This window comes from Lolium rigidum, chromosome 5, assembly GCF_022539505.1.
Source record: "Lolium rigidum isolate FL_2022 chromosome 5, APGP_CSIRO_Lrig_0.1, whole genome shotgun sequence".
Taxonomy (NCBI): Eukaryota; Viridiplantae; Streptophyta; class Magnoliopsida; order Poales; family Poaceae; genus Lolium; species Lolium rigidum.
Window position 1 is genome coordinate 250,895,137 of NC_061512.1, and position 12,172 is coordinate 250,907,308.

Sequence of the window (12,172 nt, forward strand, 5' to 3'; positions counted from 1 at the left end):
TTCATTTTAATGATGGGCTCCCAACCATCTTCTAACTTTCTAGGAATAGAAGTTTCAAGTTTTAGTTTCTCTTCTCTAGCTTTTATGAGAGCATTTATAATATGTTTTGTAAAGGCTAAATTTATAGCACTAGCATTAGGACTTTTAGCAAGTTTTTGTAAGAACTTTATAACTTCAGAGATGTGGCAATCATCAAAATCTAAATCATTATGAGCTACATCAATGGGATCATTGTTCCCAAGGTTGGAAAAAATTTCAGCAGTTTTATCACAAGCAGTTTCAGCAGTTTTAGCAATTTCGAGCGGTTTTGTACGCTTTGCACTAGGAGTAGAAACATTGCCAACACCAATTATTTTACCATTGATAGTAGGAGGTGCAGCAACATGTGAATCATTATCATTACTAATGGTGGTAATAGTCCAAACTTTAGCTACATTATTCTCTTTAGCTAGTTTTTCATTTTCTTCTCTATCCCACCTAGCACGCAATTCAGCCATTAATCTTATATTCTCATTAATTCTAACTTGGATGGCATTTGCTGTAGTAGTAATCTTATTATCAATATCATTATTAGGCATAACTTTCAATTTTAAAAGATTAACGTCGGAGGCAAGCCTATCAACTCTAGAAGCAATAATATCAATTTTATCAAGCTTTTCCTCAACAGATTTGTTAAAAGCAGTTTGTGTACTAATAAATTCTTTAAGCATAGCTTCAAGACCAGAGGGTACACTCCTATTATTGTTGTAAGAATTCCCATAAGAATTACCATAACCATTACCATTAGCGAAGGATATGGCCTATAGTTATTACCAGAGTTGTTCCTATAAGCATTGTTGTTGAAATTATTATTTTTAATGAAATTCACATCAACATTTTCTTCTTGAGCAACCAATGAAGCTAAAGGAACATTATTTGGATCAACATTAGATCTACCATTTACAAGCATAGACAAAATCACATCAATCTTATCACTCAAGGAAGAGGTTTTTTCAACAGAATTTACCTTCTTACCTTGTGGAGCTCTTTCCGTGTGCCATTCAGAGTAATTTATCATCATATCATCAAGAAGTTTTGTAGCCGCCCCCAAAGTGATGGACATAAAGGTACCTCTAGCAGCTGAATCCAATAAATTCCACGAAGAAAAATTTAGTCCTGCATAGAAGGTTTGGATGATCATCCAAGTAGTCGATCCATGGGTTGGGCAATTCTTTACCAAAGTTTTCATTCTCTCCCATGCTTGAGCAACATGTTCAGTATCTAATTGCTTAAAATTCATTATGCTACTTCTCAAAGATATAATTTTAGCGGGAGGATAATATCTACCAATAAAAGCATCCTTACATTTAGTCCATGAATCAATACTATTCTTAGGCAAAGATAGCAACCAATCTTTAGCTCTTCCTCTTAATGAGAAAGGAAACACTTTCAATTTAATAATATCACCATCTACATCCTTATACTTTTGCATTTCACAAAGTTCAACAAAATTATTAAGATGGGCAGCAGCATCATCAGAACTAACACCAGAAAATTGATCTCTCATGACAAGATTTAGTAAAGCAGGTTTAATTTCAAAGAATTCTGCTGTAGTAGCAGGTGGAGCAATAGGTGTGCATAGGAAATCATTATTATTTGCATTTGTGAAGTCACACAACTTAGTATTTTCAGGGGTATTCATTTTAGCAACGGTAAATAAAACAAACTAGATAAAGTAAATGCAAGTAACTAATTTTTTTGTGTTTTTGATATAGAGAGCAAGACAGTAAATAAAGTAAAACTAGCAACTATTTTTTTTGTGTTTTGTTTAGGTGCAGCAAACAAAGTAGTAAATAAAATAAAGCAAGACAAAAACAAAGTAAAGAGATTGAGAAGTGGAGACTCCCCTTGCAGCGTGTCTTGATCTCCCCGGCAACGGCGCCAGAAATTTGCTTGATGCGCGTAGATGTACACGTTCGTTGGGAACCCCAAGAGGAAGGTATGATGCGCACAGTGGCAAGTTTCCCTCGATAAGAAACCAAGGTTTAATCGAACCGAGTAGGAGTCAAGAAGCACGTTGAAGGTTGATGGTGGCGAAATGTGATGCGGCGCAACAACAGGGATTCCGGCGCCAACGTGGAACCTGCACAACACAACCCAAGTACTTTGCCCCAACGAAACGGTGAGGTTGTCAATCTCACCGGCTTGCTGTAACAAAGGATTAACCGTATTGTGTGGAAGATGATTGTTTGCAAGAAAACGAGTAAAACAAGTATTGCAGTAGATTGTATACGATGTAAAGAATAGGACCGGGGTCCACAGTTCACTAGAGGTGTCTCTCCCATAAGATAAAAGCATGTTGGGTGAACAAATTACAGTCGGGCAATTGACAAATAGAGAAGGGCATAACAATGCATGTACATGATATGATAAATAAAGTGAGATTTAATCCGGGCATTACGACAAAGTACATAGACCGCCATCCAACTGCATCTATGCCTAAAAAGTCCACCTTCGAGTTATCATCCGAACCCCATTCGGTATTAAGTTGCAAAGCAACGAGACAATTGCATTAAGTATGGTGCGTAATGTAATCGACAACTACATCCTTAGACATAGAATCAATGTTTTATCCCTAGTGGCAACAGCACATCACAACCTTAGAACTTTCGTCACTTGTCCCGTGTGTCAATGAAGGCATGAACCCACTATCGAGCATAAATACTCCCTCTTGGAGTTAAGAGCAAAAACTTGGCCAGAGCCTCTACTAATAACGGAGAGCATGCAAGATCATAAACAACACATAAACAATAGATTGATAATCACCATAACATAGTATTTTCTATCCATCGGATCCCGACAAACACAACATATAGTATTACAGATAGATGATCTTGATCATGTTAGGCAGCTCACAAGATCCAACAATGAAGCACAATTAGGAGAAGACGACCATCTAGCTACTGCTATGGACCCATAGTCCGGGGGTGAACTACTCACTCATCACTCCGGAGGCGACCATGGCGGTGTAGAGTCCTCCGGGAGATGAATCCCCTCTCCGGCAGGGTGCCGGAGGCGATCTCCTGAATCCCCGAGATGGGATTCGCGGCGGAGGCGTCTGCGGAAGGTTTTCCGTATCGTGTCTCTCGATGCGGGGTTTTCGCGACGGAGGCTATTTGTAGGCGGAAGGGCAGGTCAAGAGGCGGCACGAGGGCCCGAGTGACAGGGCCGCGCGGCCGGGGCCCGGGCCGCGCCGCCTGTCATCCGGCCACCTCGTGGCCCCACTTCGACTCTCCTTCGGTCTTCCGGAAGCTTCGTGCAAAAATAGGACCCCGGGCGTTGATTTCGTCCAATTCCGAGAATATTTCCTTACTAGGATTTCTGAAACCAAAAACAGCGAGAAAACGACAAGCGGCTCTTCGGCATCTTGTTAATAGGTTAGTTCCAGAAAATGCGTAAATACGACATATAATGTGCATAAAACATGTAGGTATCATCAATAAAGTAGCATGGAACATAAGAAATTATCGATACGTTGGAGACGTATCACCGACCACCATTGACCTCGCCGTCAAGCCCTGCGTGCTCCTGGTGAGCCACTAATCCTCCTAGCATGCATAGCCGCTCGATTGCGTCCCCTAGCTTCGCCGCATCGTTCACCCGCGAGCTCTGCCGCTCGGTCTCGCTGCCGGCCAAGCTCTGGCGACCATTTGGTGTCGGCGCCACCACCACTAGCATCCCCTCGCTGCCCTCGTTCCAACGCAACCGCGCACAGCCCCGCGGGAGACCGGCAACGCCGACGACCATCGGCGACTGACCATCGGCCACCGTGAACCATGCCACGTCGGCGCCACCGTGGCGTGTGACATGGCCGTTGCCCCACTGGTCAGTGAGTAGGGGTAGGTTTAGTTGGGTGTATCTAGTAGATTTCGTTTTATCCAAATTCAATAATTATTGAAACTTTGCAAATTTATATAAAATTCATTATAACTTAGAAAAATATAAATGAGATATAAAAATTCTTATAAATATAAAATATATCCAATAAAAATATAATATGAAATTTTTATTTATAATAAAAATATAATTATTTAATACTTATTATTTAAGCCTTTATTTCTTTATTTCTAAATTCAATTAAAATTCAATAATTAGGAAAAATTTCTAAATTTAGTAAAATCATTAAGTAAAATAAGAATACACTAAAACTCATTTTCCTTTACTAATAACTTGTTAAATTCTTATTAGGAGGATTTAAACCCTGATTAATAATCATCTTAATTATTAATTCTTTAAAAATAATAAAATGCCAAATCCAATATTATTTTATTTCAAAATTATTAATAACTTCAACTTTATAATGAAGTTATTAACCATAGAACTATATGGTAATTAGGAAACCCTAATTCCATATTAAATAAAGAACACAACCTCATAATTGTATGTGAAACCCAAAACCCTAAATTCAATTAGAAACCCTAGCTCCACTATAACATGTGAACCCTAAATTATCTCCAAACCTAAACCCAAGTTAACATGTGATCATGTTACTTCAATAGTAGTCATAGATCCATAAATAGTAGCTAAATTCTTACCAAGTTCACATAAAATATAGGAACCCTATCACTAATAATTTAGCATCCTTTGTATGCATACTCATCAAACCAAGGTGATCAAATAGGAACAACCAAGTGTAAACCCTAGTTACTATCCTCCAAGACATCAACATTAGTTATCCATACTAAGCATCACACCATTGTGACGAGCCCTGATAACAACCATACCTACTATTTTGCATTACATAACCATGTTTCACTAAACCCTACTAGTGTTGGATACTTATGAACCATCCTATTTAGAAACCAACCATTCTTCACTTAGTGAATCCAAGAATAAAACCTAGACAACCTCAACCCTAATTAAGATACTTCTTATTACTTAAGAAGTATGTTCTTCAAAAGTCATTCTTTTGAAGTAAATAAGGTGTAGCCATCAAACCAGCTTAATAAGATCTATAAACCCTAGCTAGCTATCACCAGCAAGATAAACCAACCTTGATAGCAACCATGTATAATTAATTGCTTAAGATGCCTAGGCTTAACTCAACCTTACAAGCTCTAGGTGTTGATGAATCCAACTTTGTTGTGATCCATCGATCTAATCCTTACTCTAGAACCCAATTAGAACCATAGTAAACCATAGGGCTCCACAACCCTAATTATCATACTTGTTCTTTATCAAAGAACATGTTCTTCAAAAGTTATTCTTTTGAAGTATTTATTAAGTAATCATCAACCATGCGCTATAGGACTTAAAAAATTGACCACTGCTCATTACTTATTATACAACTACTATTCCTTGGTGTGTATGATTGTTATTATGCATTTTACCACTTCTTTATATTCTAAGACAACAAAACCCTAATAAGAACCTTGTTTGTAAATCACTCTAAAAGTGCAACACACCTTAAATCAATCATAACAACTCACTAATCCTAAATCATCAGGGTTAGGTCACGCTTAGAGCGATTGCATCTCATACTTATGCATTGTTGCATCCTTGCCAATCTTTTAAACATCGTCCTTACCGGACGATGATGCTATTTCAGAATTTGGAGTTATTACGTATCAAAGACCTTGTCTGCATAATCTTGCAGTCAAGAAAGGCAAGTTCATCGCTTGCTCATGTCATTTGAGTATTTTTACCAAATTACTTGCAAAGTACTATACTTGTCACTCTTGCATGAAAAGCAAATTTTTTATTTTCATAACTATGAATATGACTATGTGGTGGGAAATGGAACCATGGTATGAGTTTGGGGGAGGTTCCATTGCAAGGGTTTATATCCATCTAGGATTATACAACAAATGTCGTCCAGTGATTCTTGTGCCGTAATACCCGTGTTAACCATAAGATATGGAGTGGGACGGAGTAGTCAAGTGTGTTCTCTCCTCTCGTTCATCAACAGATGCGCTTACCGTAGACACTTGATCCAGTTAAGGACAAGCGGTAGGGTGGGGGTCCCAATAAAGTCCCCACGGTAATGCGGTCTATGATGGGTTGCATCTACCAGCGAAGGAATTTATGGTAGAACCCTGAATTGTCGTCGGGGTCAGAGACTATCCAAAGGGGTATGCTCACCGGCGAGGACCCAGGGTCGGGGATTGCAATAAACGGTGGGTGTGCGAGGTCGCGGGAAAATGCATTTTTGACTAGGACCTTACTCCTGGCCTCACACCAAAGGAAGTGTGGATGAGCCTGCAGCTCGGTTGGCAACAAGGATAAGATCTCTTATGGGTAAAGCAACACACCTCTGCAGAGTGTAATGAATCGTGACCTATCACTCCCTGTTCCGGGTTATGGAACTACGAACGCTGCCGGAAAGGAACTCCATGAAGTTCTAGTAAACCGGTGAAGGCTGACAGACATAGTTCTTCTGAATAAAAACAACCTTTTGAAGAAATGATTATCAAAACCTGCATTGGTATTAGACTTTCTAGTCTAATGACGTATCTAGTGCATTAAACATCTCTTTCCTATAATGAACTTGTTGAGTACGCTCGTACTCATCCCACTCTTAAATCTCCTGCTTAGATTTGGAGGCATCAAAGGAGGATCTACAGTGCAACTCAAAGACCGAGGAGTCAACAACTACTTCAAGGGACATGAACCTGTCAGAAGAGTCAAACACCACATCCAACAAAGATAATACCTAGATTAGCCATAGAAGGGAACTAGCTTCCTAAACCTTGCTCCTATTTAGCAAAGAATCTCTTCATAGCCTCTATAACTAGTCAAAACCTCTACATGTAGAGTTAGTGATAAGATTAGACTACGAGTCGTTCTTCTGGAGTTTATTTGCAGTTTTACCTCATTGTAAAGTAGGAGGCTGTGATGATCTTATGTAACAGAGTCTGTATGTAATTCTATAGACATGCCTTGGATCCTCATATGTTTCTGTTGTACCACTCTGAGCGATGTAATACTAGTGGAACGGTGTTTCATTGGTGTTATGTCAGACTTGCATACTAGACCATGAAGTGGTATGCCGGGTCACCACAATAGACTATTTTTATGCAAGGACGTAACAACCTAGATGTGGTGGTGATCCTTCATGAAATAGTTCACGAATTACACCGGAAAAAACTGAATGGAGTGATTCTAAAAATTGACTTTGAGAAAGCCTATGATAAGGTTAAACGGTATTTCCTTCAACACACACTGAGAGTGAAAAGTTTTTCTAATAAGTGGCGTGCTTTAATCCATAGCTTCGTTTCTGGTGGAAGTGTGGCCGACCATTATCGCCAATGTTGTTTAACATAGTGCCTGATATACTCGTTGTCATGACTGAACCCATAAAGTCTGGGTGCCAAATTCAAGGTGTGATTCCTCACCTGGTTGATGGTGGGCTGTCCATCCTTCAATATGTTGAAAATACAATCCTCTTTATGGAACACGATGTCGAAAATGCAAGGAATTTGAAGTTAATTCTCTCAGCTTTGGAGCAACTTTCGGGTCTAAAAACTAATTTCCATTAGAGGGAGTTATTTTGTTTTGGCGAGGCCAACGACCATCTTGCCTTGTATGTGGGTTTATTCGGCTGCGAACAGCCTCATTTCCTACTAAGTGTTGAGGCGTTCCGATTCATTATTGGAGATTGACAAACATTAATTGAATGGAAACTTGCGGAGGAACGACTTCAAATTAGACTTGCTAGCTAGAAAGGAAAATTATTGTTCTTGGATGGAAGATTAGTTTTAATAAATACATTACTAAGTAATATGGTACGATCTCTTTTTTCCAACTTCCAAAAGGGATCTTAAAACGATTGGATTACTTCCGATCAAGATTCTTTTGACAGTAATAGTGAAAAAAATAAAATATCGATTAGCTAAGTGGAGTGTGGTTTACCGCCCCAAAAAGCAATGCGGACTTGGGATACAAGACCTTGAGGTCAAGAACATGGCCCTCCTTGGTAAATGACTTTTCAAACTGCTTACAGGGGGTTTGGAAAACCCTAAATAGGAGAAAGTATGTTGGTTCAAAGATGTTGTCTCAGGTTTTTTGGAAACCTGGTGATTCACACTTTTGGGCTAGTCTCATGACAATGAAGAAATTCTTCTTTCAATACTTTCTCAATTATGAATGGATAGGAAATTAGGTACTTGAAGGATAAATCTTTAGTTAATACCATGCTCCGAGAACAATATCCGTCTTTGTATAGCATCGTACACCACAAAAGTGATACTCTCGCTAAGGTGATAGAAACTTCCCCGCCAAATGTGTCATTCAGAGGAACTCTGATCAATCCTAGACAAACATCCTGGAATGATTTGTTACATCGCATGGATTTGGTCTAGTTGTCGCATGTATCCGGTGAATTTTGGTGGAATCTAAAATAGAATGGAAAAATCTTCTCGGCAGATTCCATGTATAAGGGTTTAATTCAACCTGATATACAAGTTGATAATACTTCGAAAATTTGGAAGATGAAGATCCCGCTTAAAACAAAGGTTTTTGAGTGGTATCTTCATCGATGATCAATCCTTACAAAAGACAACCTTGTAAAATGCAATTGGCATGGTAGCAAAAATGTGTGTCTTTTGTCACCATGACGAGACTATAAAGCATTTATTTTTTCAATATAACTTTGCTAGATCTATATATCCATCAACAAGCGTTGCGAATATAACTTTGCTAGATCTATATATCCATCAACAACCGCCGCAAATATATTTGAAAGTTTTATCCATCACGGCGGTGTTCAAGGACACTATGCGATTCACATGGAGCTTAGCGCAGAAGGTTCACTTCCGTGATATAGGAAGTAATACCTTTATCCTGCAGATGACCTGTCTTGGGGATTGGAGAAAGGTTGTAGAGGAAGGTCCATGGTTGTTTCGGAATTGGGGAATCGCGATACAACCATATGATGGTTATTCTAAGCAATTCTCGCTGGTTTTTGATAGGCTCTCGGTCTGGGTGCAAATCCATGATATCCTGGAGGCATACCTGAAGAAGAAGGAGATCATACAGAACATGGCTGGCCGTATTGGCAAATTTGTGAAGCTTGACACTCAGGGGATGGCCGGAGGTAATTTTGCTCGCGTCAGAGTGGAGTTGGACGTCAATAAACCCCTGGCGCGTTTTTCATTAACAATTCGTAAGGGTGCTAGAGAAGTGTACTTGACCAAATATGAGAAAATCCCAAAATTCTGTGAGGTCTGTGGTATACTTGGCCATGAATACTTGGAATGTGGTAATGGATTCCATGAGCCAGAAGCCCTTGTTTTTGGAGATTGGATGATTGCTGAGCCTAGTCGACGAGGTCGCGGGCGTGGGAGAGGTGGCTTTATGCCAAGAGGAGGTAGAGGTGCAGCTGCAAAGCCTGATGGACGTGGACGTGGAAGTTGAAGTGGACCGCACTCAATGTGGAGGATTAATGATATATACCAGGAAGAAGAATCTGAGGAATTGTCAACATGTCAAGATGGAAGGAAAACACGCAAGAGGTTGGATGTGGGAGGAAGAACTGAGAATATGGAAGAAGATCCTGAGTCGGCTCATGCTGGTGCTATTGTGATCCATGAGAGTTCAGAAAATGCTGTTGATGCGGACATGAAGGAGACATACCCAAAAGTTACTATTGATGGGTCTCCGTTGAAGGAGCAGGATAAAAAGAGACTGAGGAAGGCGGGAGGAGCTGAGACTGCAAACCCAAACGATATATCGGCAGGCCCTGGTGCAGGGTACTGCCGGGAGCAATGAATCTCTTAGGTTGGAACTGCCGTAGTTTAGTCTCGGATGCGGCAGTTCTTGAACTCCTGGATATCTAGGGAAGAGTGAGAGCATACTTTGTTTTTTATTTCAGAATCCCACCTTGATAAGGAGGGAGCCGATAGAGTCCGTCGAAGGATAGGCTTTAATTTTATGTGGGTGGAAGTTAGCGATGGCAGGAGTGGTGGCCTTGTGCTTTTTTTTATAATAAAGAGAATAAAGTAGTCTTGCATTATATTGGCCCCAACATTATTGATATTGCTGTGGGCGATGTGGGAGTATCACAATGGCGGTTGACGGGTTTTTATGGGGATCCAAACTGGGAGAAGAAATATAAATCTTGGGAATATATTCGGCAACTCAACATTGAGTTTGATCTTCCCTGGATTATCTTGGGATACTTTAATGAGATTTTGTATGCACATGAGAAGGAAGGTGGCAGTATGAGACCCCCAGGTATGATGCAAAATTTCCGTCAGTGCTTGTCTGAATGTGGCCTTGAAGATCTTGGCTACATTGAAGATATCTTCACTTGGCGTCGGGGAGAGATATGGGTGAGGCTGGATCGAGCAGTGGGAAATGAGAGATGTTCTGCGATGTTCTCGTTTGCTGCAGTAATTAATGAGGAACACTCTCGATCCGATCACAGACCAATAGTGGTCGACACTAAGTATCATGTCGGCATGTGCCCATCTAGAAGATCCGCACGGCAATTCGAAGCGAGATAGCTGAAAGAAGAAACAGTTGATGAGATAGTGAAAATGGCTTAGGTGAAAGCCAAAGCAAGGCGTCTGTATGGGGTTATGGAATGCACGGCTGAAGTCCATAAGGACTTACATACTTGGGATAAAAATGAACTGAAGGGGCCGAAACATAGGATTCGGAAATTCCAAAAGGAGCTAGAAGAACTACGAAAGGGGCCTATGTCGATTGAATCAACTGCGCGCCAGAAGGAATTGCAATTTAGTGATCGAAAATCTTCTTGATCAAGAGGAGATTGCATGGCTACAGAGGGGAAGAGCGAACTGGCTGATGCATGGTGATCGAAATACGTCCTTTTTTCACCACTCAGCCACACAGAGGAAGAAAATAAATCATATTAAAAAGTTAAAGGATGATAGTGGGATCTGGAAAGAAGATGTAACTGAACTTAATAATCTATTCACTAATTATTTTTCTACTTTGTTTCAGTCTGAGGTTTTGGAACCAGACCCGGAGGTTATTAACAAAGTGCATCGGAGAGTCACATCGGAGATGAATAGGGACCTACTGGCTCCTTTTACCGCGGATGATGCATGTAAAGCTCTTTTCAGCATTGTATATTTGAAGGCCCTAGGGCCAGATGGGATGCACACAATTTTTCTTTAAAGATTCTGGACAATGATGGAGGATGAACTGGTACAAGAAGTCCTTAATGCAGTGAACACATGGGTCATACCGGAGGGATGGAATAACACAGGCATAGTCATGATACCAAAGGTATAAAACCCTGAGAGTGTGGCACAATTTAGACCAATCAGTCTATGCAATGTAGTATACAAAATTATCTCAAAAATACTGGCAGCACGGCTGAAACTTATTCTACCGGATATTATCAGCCCTACACAGACTACATTTGTTCCCGGATGCCTCATCACTAATAATGTGCTTGTGGCCTATGAGTGCTTCCATGCTATTAAGAAAAGGAGGTAAGGAAAAAAAGGTTTCTTTGAAGTCAAACTTGACATGCATAAGGCTTATGATAGTATTGAATGGTCTTTTCTGGAAAAAATTCTTTTGCAGATGGGCTTTCAACAGAGATGGGTGACGATGATCATGTCTTGCGTTTCTACAGTAAAATACCGTGTATGCTTTAATTCCTAGGAAACAGATATCATCAAACCAACGTGGGGACTCCGACAGGGCGATCTGTTATCGCCTTATTTGTTTCTCCTTTGTGCCGAGGGTCTCACAAGTCTGATTAATCAAGCAGAGAAATAAGGTGAGCTGCAAGGTGTCCGAGTATGTAGAGGAGCCCCGGCGGTCACTAGCCTCCTATTTGCAGATGACTCACTTATGCTACTGCATGCAAATAAAGAGAATGCAAGTTGTCTGAAAAGATTTTGAATCAATACTGTAGTGCTTCGGGTCAATTGGTTAGCGATGCTAAATCTTATATCTTTTTTAGTCCGAACACCACAATGGATATCACTACAAGAAAAGTTCTGATAGACAACGTCCCAAAATCGTCAACTAAGGGGCATTTTTCGTCGCCTATGGGCCTAACCCGACGATATGGGTTCCGTTGTCGAAACCGCGTCGAGCAAAGTCCAACGACGATTTTTTCGGTCCGTCGCGCTTGGCGCCCCTTCCGCCACGGAAAATCGGACCGTTGCGGAAGTGTTTTCGGAGCCCGTTGACCGCCGACGTCATGCAA